Source organism: Hemitrygon akajei, chromosome 9, assembly GCF_048418815.1.
Source record: "Hemitrygon akajei chromosome 9, sHemAka1.3, whole genome shotgun sequence".
NCBI classification, from domain to species: Eukaryota; Metazoa; Chordata; class Chondrichthyes; order Myliobatiformes; family Dasyatidae; genus Hemitrygon; species Hemitrygon akajei.
Genome location: NC_133132.1, coordinates 25,443,239 through 25,457,670, shown reverse-complemented (window position 1 = coordinate 25,457,670; position 14,432 = coordinate 25,443,239).

The following is a 14,432-nucleotide window of genomic DNA, read 5'->3' as shown; positions in this document are numbered from 1 at the left end:
AACTTTGTCTTGTGGGTTAGGGCATATTCATCTGCGAACCTAGCAATTTCTGAGATGGACTGATTCGTCCTTTCATTCAAATACATCCGGATCTCTTCCGGAACACAACCTTTAAATTCCTCAATCAAAAATAACTCCCTGATACGCCCATAATTCTCGGCCACCTTTTCCGCGGTGCACCAACGGTCCAAGAGCACACCCTTCTCATGGGCTAGCTCGGTATACGTTTGATTCCACCCTTTCCTTAAATTTCGGAACCTTTGTCTATACGCCTCAGGTACTAACTCGTAACCTCGGAGAATGGCCTCCTTTACTTGATCATAATTCCCTTCCCCTTCTGGGGGCAACGCGGCAGATGCCCGCTGTGCTTTCCCTCGTAACACACTTTGTAACAACGCCACCCACTGCTCTCTGGACCACTTCTGATTCACTGCCACCTTCTCAAAAAGCAAGAAATAACTATCAACATCCGTCTCCTCGAACGGGGGGACCAACCTGAACGCCCGACTAACATCAAACCCCTCCTCTCTCTCTTGCCCTTGAGCTCTTCGCTCTTGCTTTCGCCTGTCCAGCTCCAATTCATGGCTCCTTTGTTTCTCTTTCTCTTCTGCTTCTGCTTCTAGCTGCTTTAGCTGGAGCTCATGACCCCGTTTCATCTCTAATTCCTTTAGTTTGAACACCTGCTCCCTTTCCTCAGCCTTTTCCTTTGCAGCTGCTTCTAGCTGCTTTACTTTAAGATCATGGTCCAACCTTATTTTCTCCAACTCTACCTGATCTGTCCCACTCGCTAATCTCTTTTCGGGGATATTTTCCAAATCCTCAGCTGCAAACACCTCCTTTTCAATGTAATACTGATTTATGACCCCTCGCACTTCCTGCTTTTTCATTGATGACCTCACCTCTGCGAGGCCTAACCCCTTTGCCAGATTTACCAAGTCTGATTTGGTAGCCGCCCCTAGCGCCTCTACAGTCGGATTTCTCATAAATTCACCCATATCCATCTTTGCTGGTTTCCTGTCTGGCTACCTGCGTAACCAGATTTAAGTTTGGACTTACAGCCCGATTCACTGACCCTCGCGACTTTTTCCCAGGGTGGTAATGGCTAATACAAGAGGACATGCTTATAAGATAATTGGAGGAAAGTGCAGGGAGATGTCAGTTGGTTTTGTAAGTGCATGGAACTGCAGAAGTGGTGGTAGAGGCAGATACATTAAGGACATTAAGTGACTCTTAAATAAGCACATGGAGGACTATGTGGGATGGAACAGTTAAACCTGGAGGGGTTTAACATTGCAGCATTTCATGAGCTGAAGGGCCTCTACTGTGCTGTGCTGTGTTCTATGTTAGCCCTCTATCCCTATTCAGCCCAAAGAACTGATAACTCCTTGCATCCAGCACCTTTTCTCTCAGCAGACTAATGCTCTTTCACCAGGCAACCAATTGCATCCACTCCACTGTGCCCTGCTGAGAAAGGAGGAGAGTTGGGCATGGGGCTAGCAACCCCATCCCATTAAAAACCCAGTGCTACAGAGCCAACAGAAGTTCCAAAGACCGCATCCCTGGGAGGGGAAGGAACTTCACCTGGAAGACATATGAAGTCATGTGGTGAAAGCGGATGCCAAAGGGCCAAGTGACCTTCCATCGGCTTAGGATGGAGGACTCTGGTGAGCTGCTATTGATGGCCTACGCCCCAGTAGGGATGATGGCCTTAAGAAGAAGAATTGCATCAACATCAGCTGTACCCACATTTTAGTCATTAAACATTCAGTACATTATTCTACTTGTCATCTTATTAGTTAATTTCTCTAGACGTCCTGGATTGGAGATTTCACATTCCCTAGTAGTCACGATATATGGTGCATTCCATATTTTTGAGTGATCTGTTCTTAAATTTCTCCCACATTTCTTGATTTGCTGCATTTTGAGTTATATACCATTTTACCCTGTAATTCCTTTTATAAACATACTGGATTTGTTCAGTACACTGACTTTCATTCATCCTACATTTCTGCAATTTGCTGATTTTAATTACATATTTCTCTGGTTTTCCTCTTTAATTACATCTTTTTTACCTTTTGGTGTTTGATATATTTCAAATTTCCTTTCTGGTCCTTTATTTTACAGGAATCACATATTTTTCCAAGTGGGTGCTTGTTACTAAATATGCTTCCACCCATCAATCTGCTTTTATCTACACTCAGTGCCTACTTTATCAGGAACACTGTAACCCTGCTAATTACTAAGGCCATAAGAATTAGGCCATTTGGCCCATCGAGTCTGCTCCTACATTTCATCATGGCCGATCCAATTTTCCTCTCAGCCTTTTCCCTGTATCCCTTTATTCCTTGAGCAATCATGAAACTATCAAACTCTGCCTTAAATATATATAAAGAATTGCCCTTCACAATTACCTGTGGCAACAAATTCCATAAATTCACAACTCTCTGGCTAAAGAAATGCTTCCTCATCTCCATTCTAAAAGGACTCCCCTCTATTCTGAGGCTGTGTCCTCTGGTCTTAGACTCTCCCACCAAAGGAAACATCCTCACCACATCCACTCTATCAAGGCCTTTCACCATTCACTAGGTTTCAATGCGGTCACCCCCTCATTCTTCTGAATTCCAGTGAATACAGTCCCACAGCCATCAAATGCTCTTCATATGACAAGCATTCAAACCTGGAATCATTTTCCTGAGCCCTTGAACCCACTCCAGTTTTAGCACATCCTTTCTAAGATAAGAGGCCCAAATCTGTTTGCATACTCCAAGTGAAGCCTCACAAGTGCTTTATTAAGTCTCAACATTATATAAAGTCTTATTCTTGCTTTTGCATTCTAGTCCTCTTGAAATGAATGCTAAGATCACATTTGCCTTTCTCACCACAGACTCAACCTGCAAAATAACCTTTAGGGAATTCTGCACAAAGACTCCCAAGTCCCTTTGCATCTCAGATTTTTGTATTTTCTCTCCATTTAGAAAGTCAACCCTTTCATTTCTTCTACTAAAGTGCATGATCATACGTTTCACGGCACTGTATTCCATCTGCCACTTTTTTGCCCATTTTTCTAATCTAAATCCTTCTGTAGCCTCTCTGTTTCCTCAAAACTACCTGCCCCATCGTCATATCATCTGCAAATTTTGCGACAAAGCCAGCAATTCCATCATCCAAATCACTGACATAACATAAAACGCAATAAGAATTGTCTCAACACAGACCCCTGTGGAATACCACTAGTTACGAGCAGCCAGCCAGAAAAGGCTCCCTTTATTCCCATTCCTTGCCTGCTGCCAATTAGCTATTGCTTTATCCATGCTAGAATCTTTCCTGTAATGCCATGGGCTCGTAGCTTGTTAAGCAGCCTCATTTATGGCTCCTTGTCAAAGGGCTTCTGAAAATCTAAGGACACATCATTAACTGATTCTCCTTTGTCTATCCTGCTTGTTATTTCTTCAATAAATTCCAACTGATTTGTGAGGCAATATTTTCCCTAGAGGAAACCATGCTGACTACGGCCTATTTTATCATGTGCCTCCAAGTTCACTGTGACGTCATCCTTAATAATCGACTCGAACATCTTCCCAACCACTGAGGTCACACTAACTGGCCTATAGTTTCCTTTCTTCTGCCCCTCTCTCTTCTTCAAGAATGGTGCGAAATTTGCAATATTCCACTTTTCCGGAGCCATTCCAGAATTTATTGATTCATAAAAAATCATTAAGAATGCCTCCACAATCTCTTCAGCCACCTCTTTCAGAACCCTGGGGTGTACACCATCTGGTCCAGGTGACTTATTTACCTTCAGACCTTTCAGTTTCCCAAGAACCTTCTCCTTAACAACGGTAACTTCACACACTTCATGACCCCTGACACTTGGAACTTCCACCATACTGCTAGTATCTTCCACAGTGGAGACCAATGCAAAATACTTATTGAATTTGTTTGCCATTTGTTGTCCCCCATTACTACCTCTCCACCATCATTTTCCAGCAGTCTAATATCCATTTTCTCCTCTGTTTTGTACTTCATGTATTTGAAGACACTTTTGGTATTCTCTTTAATATTATTGGCTACTTTCATATTCCATCTTTACCTTAATGACTTTTTAGTTGCCTTCTGTTGATATTTAAGAGCTTCAGAATCCTCGAACTTCCCACTGATTTTTGCTCTATTATATGCCCTTAACTTTTCTGTTGGTTTTGACTTCCATTGATAACCATGTTTGTGTCATCTTGCCTTTAGAATACTTCTTCCTCTTTGGGATGTATATATCCTGTGCCTTCTTTTTTTTTTAAATTTTTTTATTAGTTTTTCAAAACATTTTACAAAATTAAAAACCCCAAATCCCAATGAGGAGCATTAATACAGAGCAAGGTTAAGCATACAATAACAATATGCTACACAGGAAGAGAATTTAACAAAAAAGCACCTAAATTAAAGACAAGTGAGCTTAGTGTCCTCCCCAAACCCCACAACACAAGAAAAAAAAAACAATTCCAGACCAACCACCACACAATATAGAGAGTATAAGTCCGGACAGTCAAACTCCCAGACTGTAAATACACTTAGCAACAGAGGATAATAATGCCTACTACCAGAAAAAAAAAGGGAGCTGAAAGCAAGGGACTGAAAAGAAAAAGAAACCCTAGTCAAGAGGAAGGTTATGAAAGTACTCGATAAAAGGCCCCCAGATCTTATGGAACTTTAAATCCGAATTGAGAACTGAATAATGAATTTTTTCGAGGTCCAAGCAGGCCATAATGTCGTTAAGCCATTGCGCATGAGTGGGCAGGGCAACATCTCTCCATCTAAGGAGGATCAAGCGTCTCGCCAGGAGAGAGGCAAAGGATAGTATTCGGCATTTGGTCGGACCCAGACATAAATCTGTCTCGCCCCAAAAACCGAACAGAGCAATTAAGGGGTTAGGTTCTAGGTGCTGATTCAGAATACCCGATAGTGTAGTGAAGACATCTTTCCAGAATTTCTCCAAGCTAGGACAGAGATCCTGTGCCTTCTAAATTGCTTCCAGAAATTCCAGCCATTGCTGTTCTGCCGTCATCCCTGCCAGTGTTCTTTTCCAATCAATTCTGGCCAACTCCTCTCTCATGCCTCGGTAATTCCCTTTTCTCCACTGTAATACTGATACATCTGTCTTTAGCTTCTCCTTCTCAAATTTCAGGTTGGAATCAATCATATTATGACGACTTGCCCCTAAGGCTCCTTTTCAACTCTAATCAATTCTGGTTCATTGCCCAACACCAAATCGCAAGAGCAGCTGATTTTCTAGTGGCCTCAACCACGAGTTGCACTAAAAAACCATCTTGTAGGCATTCTAGAAATTTCCCCTCCTGGAATCCAGCACCAACCTGATTTTCCCAATATACCTGCATATTGAAGTCCCCCATGTCTATTGTAACATTGCCCATTTGGCATACATTTTCTATCTCCCATTGTAACCTGTAGACCACATCCTTACTACTGTTTGGGGGTCTGTATACAACGCACATCAGGGTCTTTTTACCCTTGCAGTTCCTTAGCTCTATCCATGATGATTCAACAGCTTATGACCCTATGTCACATCTTTCAAATGATTTGATTTCATTTTTTACCAACAGAGCTACGCTGCCCCCTCTGTCTTCCTGCCTGCCCTTTTGATACAATGAGTAACCTTGGACGTTAAGATCCCATCTATAATCTTCTTTCAGCCATGATTTAGTGATGCCTACAACATCATACTTGCCAATCTATAACTCTACAATGCTTATCAACCTTATTCTGTATACTGCGTGCATTCAAATATAACACCTTCAGTCCTGTATTCACCCTTTTCGATTTTGTCCACTTTTTACATTGCAATTCATCCCATTGACTGCAATAGACAATAGACAGTAGGTGCAGGAGTAGGCCATTTGGCCCTTTGAGCCAGCACCGCCATTCAATGTAATCATGGCTGATCATCCACAATCAGTACCCCGTTCCTGCCTTCTCCCCATATCCCTTGACTCCACTATCTTTAAGAGCTCTATCTAACAATCTTGCCCTATCATCAGCCTCTCCTTGCTGGGAGTCTCAGTACATACTGCCTCTGTTTGTAAACCAACTACTTCATCCTCAGCACCATCACTTCAGTTCCCATCTCCCACCAAATTATTTTAAACTGACCCAAACAATTCTAGCCAACCTGCCCACAAGGATATTGAAGCCCATTGGGTAACTTGCCTGCCAAATCATCCTATTCTTACCCTCACTGGCATGTGGCACAGGCAGCAATCCAGAGATTACTATCCTGGAGGTCCTGTTTTTCAGTTTTCTATCTAGCTTCCTAAAAGATCTCTTCAGGTCCTCCTCACCTTGTCTACCTATGTCATTGGTGCCAATACGTACCAAGACTTCTGGCCGATCACCCTCGCCCTTGAGAATGCCGTGGACCTGATCTGAGACATCCCTGATCCTAACATCAGAAAAGCCACATACCTTCTGGGTGTCTCAATCATGCCCACAGAACCTCATCTCTGTTCCTCTGACTAAGGAATCTCCTATCAACACTGCCTCTTCACCTCTGCTCTTCTGAGCCACAGAACCAGACTCAATGCCAGAGACTGGGTCACTATGTCTCCCCCCAGTAGGTCGTCCTCCTCAATACTATCTAAAGTTGTATACTTATTATTGAGGGGAATGGCCACAGGTGTACTCTGCACTGGCTGTGTATTTCCCCTCCTTCTCCTGACAGTCACCCAATTACCTGTCTCTTGCAACCTCGGGGTGACTACCACACCTGTAGCTCCTGTCTAACACATCCTCATTCTCCCATTTGAGTCAAAGGTCATCGAGCTGCAGCTCCAGTTCGTTAATACATTCTCTCTGGAGCTGTGGCTTGGTGCATCTGGTACAGATGTGCTTAGACCTACCACATCCCACACAGAGTATAAAACATTGCCCCTGGAGCCATTCTCACTAAACTACTATGCCCTAACAGATGAGAAATGAACAAATAAGAACAGAGAGAGAAAGTAACTTATAAGCTGATTTACCTCACCCAAGCCTGATGAGCCAAAACCAGTATCTAATCAGCCAATCATGTGGCAACAACTCAATGCATAGAGGATGCAGACATGGTCAAGAGGTTCAGTTGTTGTTCAGACCAAACAGAATGGGAAGAAATGTGATCTTAGTGACTTTGACCATGGAATGTTTGTTGGTGCCAGACGAGGTAGTTTGAGTATCTCAGAGACTTCTGATCTCCTGGGATTTTCCCGCACAGCAGTTTCTTGGGTTTATAGAGGCAGGTGGTAGAGGCAGGTTTGATTTTGTCATTTTAAAAAAATTGGATAGGTATATGGACAGGAAAGGAATGGAGGGTTATGGGCTGAGTGCAGGTAGGTGGGACTAGGTGAGAGTAAGCGTTTGGCATGGACTAGAAGGGCTGAGATGGCCTGTTTCCATGCTGTAATTGTTATATGGTTATAGAGAATGTTGCAAACAAAAGGAAAACTTCAAATGAGCGGCTGTTCAGTGGGTGAAAGCATCTTGTTACTGGGAGGTCAGAGGAGAATAGCCAAATTGGTTCAAACTGACGGGAGGTTGACAATAACTCAAAAACCATGCCTTCCAACTGAGGTGTGTAGAAGAACATCTCTGAAAACACAACACGTTAAACAGGAGGCACCCAGTAAAATGGCCAGAGTGTATTGTTGGATCTCACTGCTTAATTTTGTCATTTTCTTTGAAGTTTAACGATTAATTATCTGCTAGTATTTTAAGTATTTTGAGAATAGGTTGAGTGAACTTGGCCTTTTCCCCTTGGAGTAACAGAGGATGAGAGGTGACCTGATAGAGGTGTATAAGATGATGAGAGGCATTGATCATGTGGATAAGTCAGAGGCTTTTCCCAGGGCTGAAATGGTTGCCACAAGAGGACACAGGTTGAAGGTGCTGGGGAGTAGGTACAGAAGAGATGTCAGGGGTAAGTTTTTTAATCAGAGAGTGGTGACTGCGTGGAATGGGCTGCTGGCAACGGTGGTAGAGGCGGATACGATAGGATCTTTTAACAAGCTTTTGGATGGGTACATGGGGCTTAGAAAAATAGAGGGCTCTGGGTAAGCCTAGTATTTTCTAAGGAAGGGACATGTTGGACACAACTTTGTGGGCCAAAGGGCCTGTATTGTGCTGTAGGTTTTCTGTGTTACCCTTATATAGATAACGATTTTATATGCCTTTAGTGGCTATACAAAGGATAGTTCTGGAAGCTTTGGGGTTGTATTTTCTCATTGGCTAACCTTTTTACTACAGCATTGAATAAGTATTTTCTGTTTTCAATGGAATTTTTCTTATCCCTTGATAAAATGGCTTGATAAATCTTTTCTCTAGTTTCTCTTCCTCAAGTAGTAGACTTCTCTCGATTGTTTCAACTCCCCTTTGTTCTATCAACTCTTAATAAAACGATTCTGAAGCAACAAGTTGTATGCCTTGTTCCTGACTTCTAAAAGAACCTTGTGCTTAAACATCGAAATCCATCAGCTGGCGTAGTCGGTGGAGATACTCCGAAGAGACAAAAAGAGTAAAAAATTTCTCCTGTTGTCTGGGGGGAAAAAAGTTCTGGCTTCGAACATTGGATGAAAATCAGGATTGAGGATTGCTGCATTGCCATTTAGAAGAGAAACAGCTGTGGCAATATTGGTTGCAATCTATTTGGTCCTAACCTATTCGGTTACGATCCATTTTGGTACTTGGTGAAAGTAGTGGTTCTACAATCTATTTGGTCGCGATCCATTTGATTGCCGCATCAACCTATGTGGTCGCAAACTATTTGGTTGCCGGAGCAATCTACTTGCTATTTGGTTACAATCTATTAACATTTTGAGATCTTAATCAAAGTGATAAAAGTATTTAAGAATTAAGGTCGAATTGAAACAATGGCTAAGATCTCTTACCCGAATAAAACATCTATCTCTATTCGATAAAATCAATGAAAAAGTCAGGACGAAAAATAACAAAATAAAATATTAAGTTTATGAAGAATAAGAAGGAATGCATGAATATCGATGCTACTGATTTACAGATAATAGTGCTTGGTCAGTTTGATCAAAATGTGGGAGCGATTGAAGTTAAAGGGACGAGTAAAGTCTTCTACTAAACCAAAGAAATGCGAAACTTGCGATATACTAGTACGTCACGATAGACAGTAAAAAATAGGGTGCAGGACTTTACATTGGCCAAACGAACACAAGAACAACACAGTAGTTCAGTCAACGTGCACTGTACAAAGTTCCAAGCTATCTAAATAAAATAGAAAAGTCGCCACTTCACAACAGCGATTTCAAGGGGGCGGTTCTGCTAGTGACACCGAGTGACGTAACTGTTGGTGCTCCGCCCCAACACCTACTTCTGAACAACACATACAAAATGCTGGTGGAACACAGCAGGCCAGGCAGCATCTATAAGGAGAAGCACTGCGACAGCGCTTCTCCTTATAGATGCTGCCTGGCCTGCTGTGTTCCACTAGCATTTTGTGTGTGTTGTTGTTTGAATTTCCAGCATCTGCAGATTTCCTTGTGTTTGACCTACTTCTGAAGCTCCACCCGTTGATTTACAATTCATATCGAACAGCCTCCCTGTATAGCGCCACCATCTGAACTCCTAGGAATTACAAAAGGTCCATGACAGACTTTACTGCGGCCCCGAGCGACTTAGTGAGAATGACAGTGTTGGAACAATAACATAAGAATACAAGAAATAGGAGCAGGAGTAGGGCATCTGGCCCGTCGAGCCTGCTCCACCATTCAATAAGATCTTGGCTGATCTGGCCATGGTCTCAGCTCCACCCACCTGCCTTTTCCCCATAGCCCTTAATTTCCCTACTATGCAAAAATCTGTCCAACTTTGGCTTAACTATATTTACTGAGGTAGCCTCCACTGCTTCATTGGGCAGAGAATTCCATAGATTCACCACTCTCTGGGAAAAGCAGTTCCTCCTCATCTCCATCCTAAATCTACTCCCCCGAATCTTGAGGCTATGATCCCTAGATCTGGTCTCACCTACTAATGGAAACAACTTTCCTGTCTCTATCTTATCTATGCTTTTCATGATGTTAAATGCTTCTGTAAGATCTCCTCTCATTCTTCTGAATTCCAGTGAGTACAGTACCAGGCGACTCAGTCTCTTCTCATCGTCTCACCCCCTCATCTCTGGAATCAACCTGGTGAACCTCCTCTGCTCTGCCTGCAAAGCCAGTATATCCTTCCTCAGTATATCCTATCTTATGGGTCTTTTATGTGGCACCTTATCGGACATCATCTGGAAATCCAAGTAAATAAGATTAACAGCTAGTTTGAAGTAACTTTATTATCAAAGTACACACACGTCACCACATACAACTCTCAGATTTGTTGATTTGTTTTCTTGCGGGCATATTCAATAAATCCAATAACTGTAATAGAATTAATGAAAGACCAAACCCAACAGAGTGGACAACCAGTGTGCAAAAGACAACAAACTCTGCAAATACAAAATAAATAATAATAATAATAATAAATTAGCAACAAATATTAAGAATACGAGATGAAGAGTCCTTGAAAGTGAGTCCAAAGGTTGTGGGAACAGTTCAATGAAGGGGCAAGAGAAGTTATCCCCTCTGGTTCAAGAGTCCAATGGGGTAATTACTGTTCCTGAACCTGCTGGCCTGAGTCCTGAGGCTCCTGTACCTTCTTCCTGAAGGCAGCAGTGAGAAGAGAGTATGATCTGGGTGGTGGAGGTCTCAGATGATGGATGCTGCTTTCCTGCAGCAACACTCCATGTAGATGTGCAGTGGTGGAGAGGGCTTTACCTGTAATAGAATGGACTGCATATTGTTGGTTATTACTCTGTCAAAAATCTGATTCTGTACACTAATGGATCTCATTGATCAGGAGAGAAACTTGAATGGCCATAGGGCAGTTGTTTTCAAAACTGAAATGATGGCATCAGGAAATGTGGCTCCTGGTGTCTTTGCACAAAAGGCAGAATTAAAGGTTCTGATTGAAGCTTGTAAATTAGCAGAAGGAAGATCAGCTAATATCTACACTGATTCTCAATACACTTTTGGAACATGGAGCGACGTTCATGGCTTTGGAAACTATGGAGACAAAGAGGATCTCTTACGGCTCTAGGAACCCAATGAACAATGGTCAATTAGTACACGAACTGAGGTATGGGTGTTGTACAACTGTGGACAGAAGTTGCTGTATAAAAGCCACTCCAAAATGACTACAATGGAAAGCCGTGGAAGTGCATTTGTGGATGAAATTGTAAAGAAGGCCGCATGCCGAGGAGTAAAAGCAGACCCAAGAACATATACAGTAAACTCACCAATTGGAATTATGGAAACAAAGTTGAACTCTGTATTACATATGAACATTCAAGATATTCGAGAGATGCAAGCTCCATGCTTGAATCAGGAAAAATGGTCCTGGAGTGGAGAATGATGGAAGATCAAGATGCGCAGGCGCGCGAAGGAGGCCTGGGAAGGAGGGAAGATATAAAAAGGAGAGAAGGAGTGAGGTAGTTCTCTTTTGGAAGAGGACAGCGAGGCTTTGAGAAGAAGTGCGGCGGCGGCCATTTTCAAATTGCTTCTCAGATCGGAGTTCTGAGAGGCGGGACTGTGCAGGTGCGTGAAGGAGGCCTGGGAAGGAGGGAAGATATAAAAAGGAGAGAAGGAGTGAGGTAGTTCTCTTTTGGAAGAGGACAGCGAGGCTTTGAGAAGAAGTGCGGCGGCGGACATTTTCAAATTGCTTCTCAGATCGGAGTTCTGAGAGGCGGGACTGCGCAGGCGCGTGAAGGAGGCCTGGGAAGGAGGGAAGATATAAAAAGAACACAGCCTTAAGCAGCGGGCAGCTTCGTTTGCGGGCAGCGGAGTGAGCCGGGAGCAGAGTGTAGGGCTTAGGCGGAAGAGGGCACAGTAGGCTTATCTTTTAGTTCTTGTTATTTTCAGTTATTCGGGAAGTATGAGTGTGAGGGCAGCTTGTTGTTCTCAGTGTCGGATGTGGGAGGTCCTGGAGTCTCCGAGCCTCCCGGACGTCCACATCTGCGCCAGGTGTGTCGAACTGCAGCTCCTGAGGGACCGAGTTAGGGAACTGGAGCTGCAGCTCGATGACCTTCGCCTGGTCAGGGAGAGTGAGGAGGTGATAGAGAGGAGTTACAGGTAGGTGGTCACTCCGGGGCCACGGGAGGCAGATAGGTGGGTCACGGTCAGGAAGGGGAAGGGGCAGGTACTAGAGAGTACCCCAGTGGCTGTACCCCTTGACAATAAGTACTCATGTTTGAGTACTGTTGGGGGGGACAGCCTACCTGGAGGAAGTGACAGTGGCCGGGCCTCCGGCACAGAGGACGGCCCTGTAGCTCAGAAGGGTAGGGATAGAAGAAAGAGGACCATAGTAATAGGGGACTCGATAGTCAGGGGTTCAGACAGGCGGTTCTGTGGAGGTGATCGGGAGTCCCGGATGGTAGTTTGCCTCCCTGGTGCCAGGGTCCGGGATGTTTCTGATCGCGTCCAAGATATCCTGAAGTGGGAGGGTGAGGAGCCAGAGGTTGTGGTACATGTAGGTACCAATGACATAGGTAGGAAAGGGGAAGAGGTCCTGAAACGAGAGTATAGGGAGTTAGGAAGGCAGTTAAGAAGAAGGACCGCTAAGGTAGTAATCTCGGGATTACTGCCTGTGCCACGCGACAGTGAGAGTAGGAATGGAATTAGGTGGAGGATGAATGCGTGGTTGAGGGATTGGAGCAGGGGGCAGGGATTCAAGTTTCTGAATCATTGGGACCTCTTCTGGGGCAGGCGTGACCTGTTCAAGAAGGACGGGTTACACTTGAATCCTGGGGGGACCAATATCCTAGCGGGGAGGTTTGCTAGGGCTACGGGCAGACTTTAAACTAGTAAGATGGGGGGCGGAAATCAATTTGAGGAAACTATGAGAGAGGAGGTTAGTTCACCAGTAGAGCAAGTAAGTAGACAGTGTGTGAGGGAGGAAAGGCAGGTGATGGAGAAGGGATGCGCTCAGCCCGAAGTTGTAGGGGAGAAGAAAGAAAAGGATAATAAATTTGAATGCATTGCTAGGGATGAAAAGAGAGGAGGAGGTGGAGAGTATCTTAAATGTATCTATTTTAATGCTAGGAGCATTGTAAGAGAGGTGGATGAGCTTAAAGTGTGGATTGATACCTGGAATTATGATGTTGTAGCTATTAGTGAAACATGGTTGCAGGAAGGGTGTGATTGGCAACTAAATATTCCTGGATTTAGTTGCTTCAGGTGTGATAGAGTAGGAGGGGCCAGAGGAGGAGGTGTTGCATTGCTTGTCCGAGAAAATCTTATGGCGGTGCTTTGGAAGGATAGATTACAGAGCTCCTCTAGGGAGGCTATTTGGATGGAATTGAGGAATGGGAAAGGTGTAGTAACACTGATAGGAGTGTATTATAGGCCACCTAATGGGGAGCGTGAGTTGGAAGAGCAAATGTGTAAGGAGATAGCAGATATTTGTAGTAAACACAAGGTGGTGATTGTGGGAGATTTTAATTTTCCACACATAGATTGGGAAGCTCATTCTGTAAAAGGGCTGGATGGTTTAGAGTTTGTGAAATGTGTGCAGGATAGTTTTTTGCAACAATACATAGAAGTACCGACTAGAGATGGGGCAGTGTTGGATCTCCTGTTAGGGAATGCGATAGGTCAGCTGACAGATGTATGTGTTGGGGAGCACTTCGGGTCCAGTGATCATAATAGCATTAGCTTCAATATAATTATGGAGAAGGACAGGACTGGTCCTAGAGTTGAGATTTTTGATTGGAGAAAGGCTAACTTTGAGGAGATGTGCAGGGATTTAGAGAGAGTGGATTGAGTCAAGTTGTTTTATGGGAAGGATGTAATAGAGAAATGGAGGTAATTTAAGGGTGAAATTATGAGGGTACAGAATCTTTATGTTCCTGTTCGGTTGAAAGGAAAGGTTAAAGGTTTGAAAGCGCCATGGTTTTCAAGGGATATTAGAAACTTGGTTCGAAAAAAGAGGGATGTCTACAATAGATATAGGCAGCATGGAGTAAAGGAATTGCTCGAGGAATATAAAGAATGTAAAAGGAAAATTAAGAAAGAGATTAGAAAAGCTAAAAGAAGTTACGAGTTTGGTTTGGCAAATAAGGTGGAAGTAAATCCGAAAGGCTTCTACAGTTATATTAAAAGCAAGAGGATAGTGAGGGATAAAATTGGTCCCTTAGAGAATCAGGGTGGTCAGCTATGTGTGGAGCCGAGGGAGATGGGAGAGATTTTGAACGATTTCTTCTCTTTGGTATTCACTAAGGAGAAGGATATTGAATGGTGTAAGGTGTGGGAAACAAGTAAGGAAGTTATGGAACCTATGACAATTAAAGAGGTGGAAGTACTGGCGCTTTTAAGAAAGTTAAAAGTGGATAA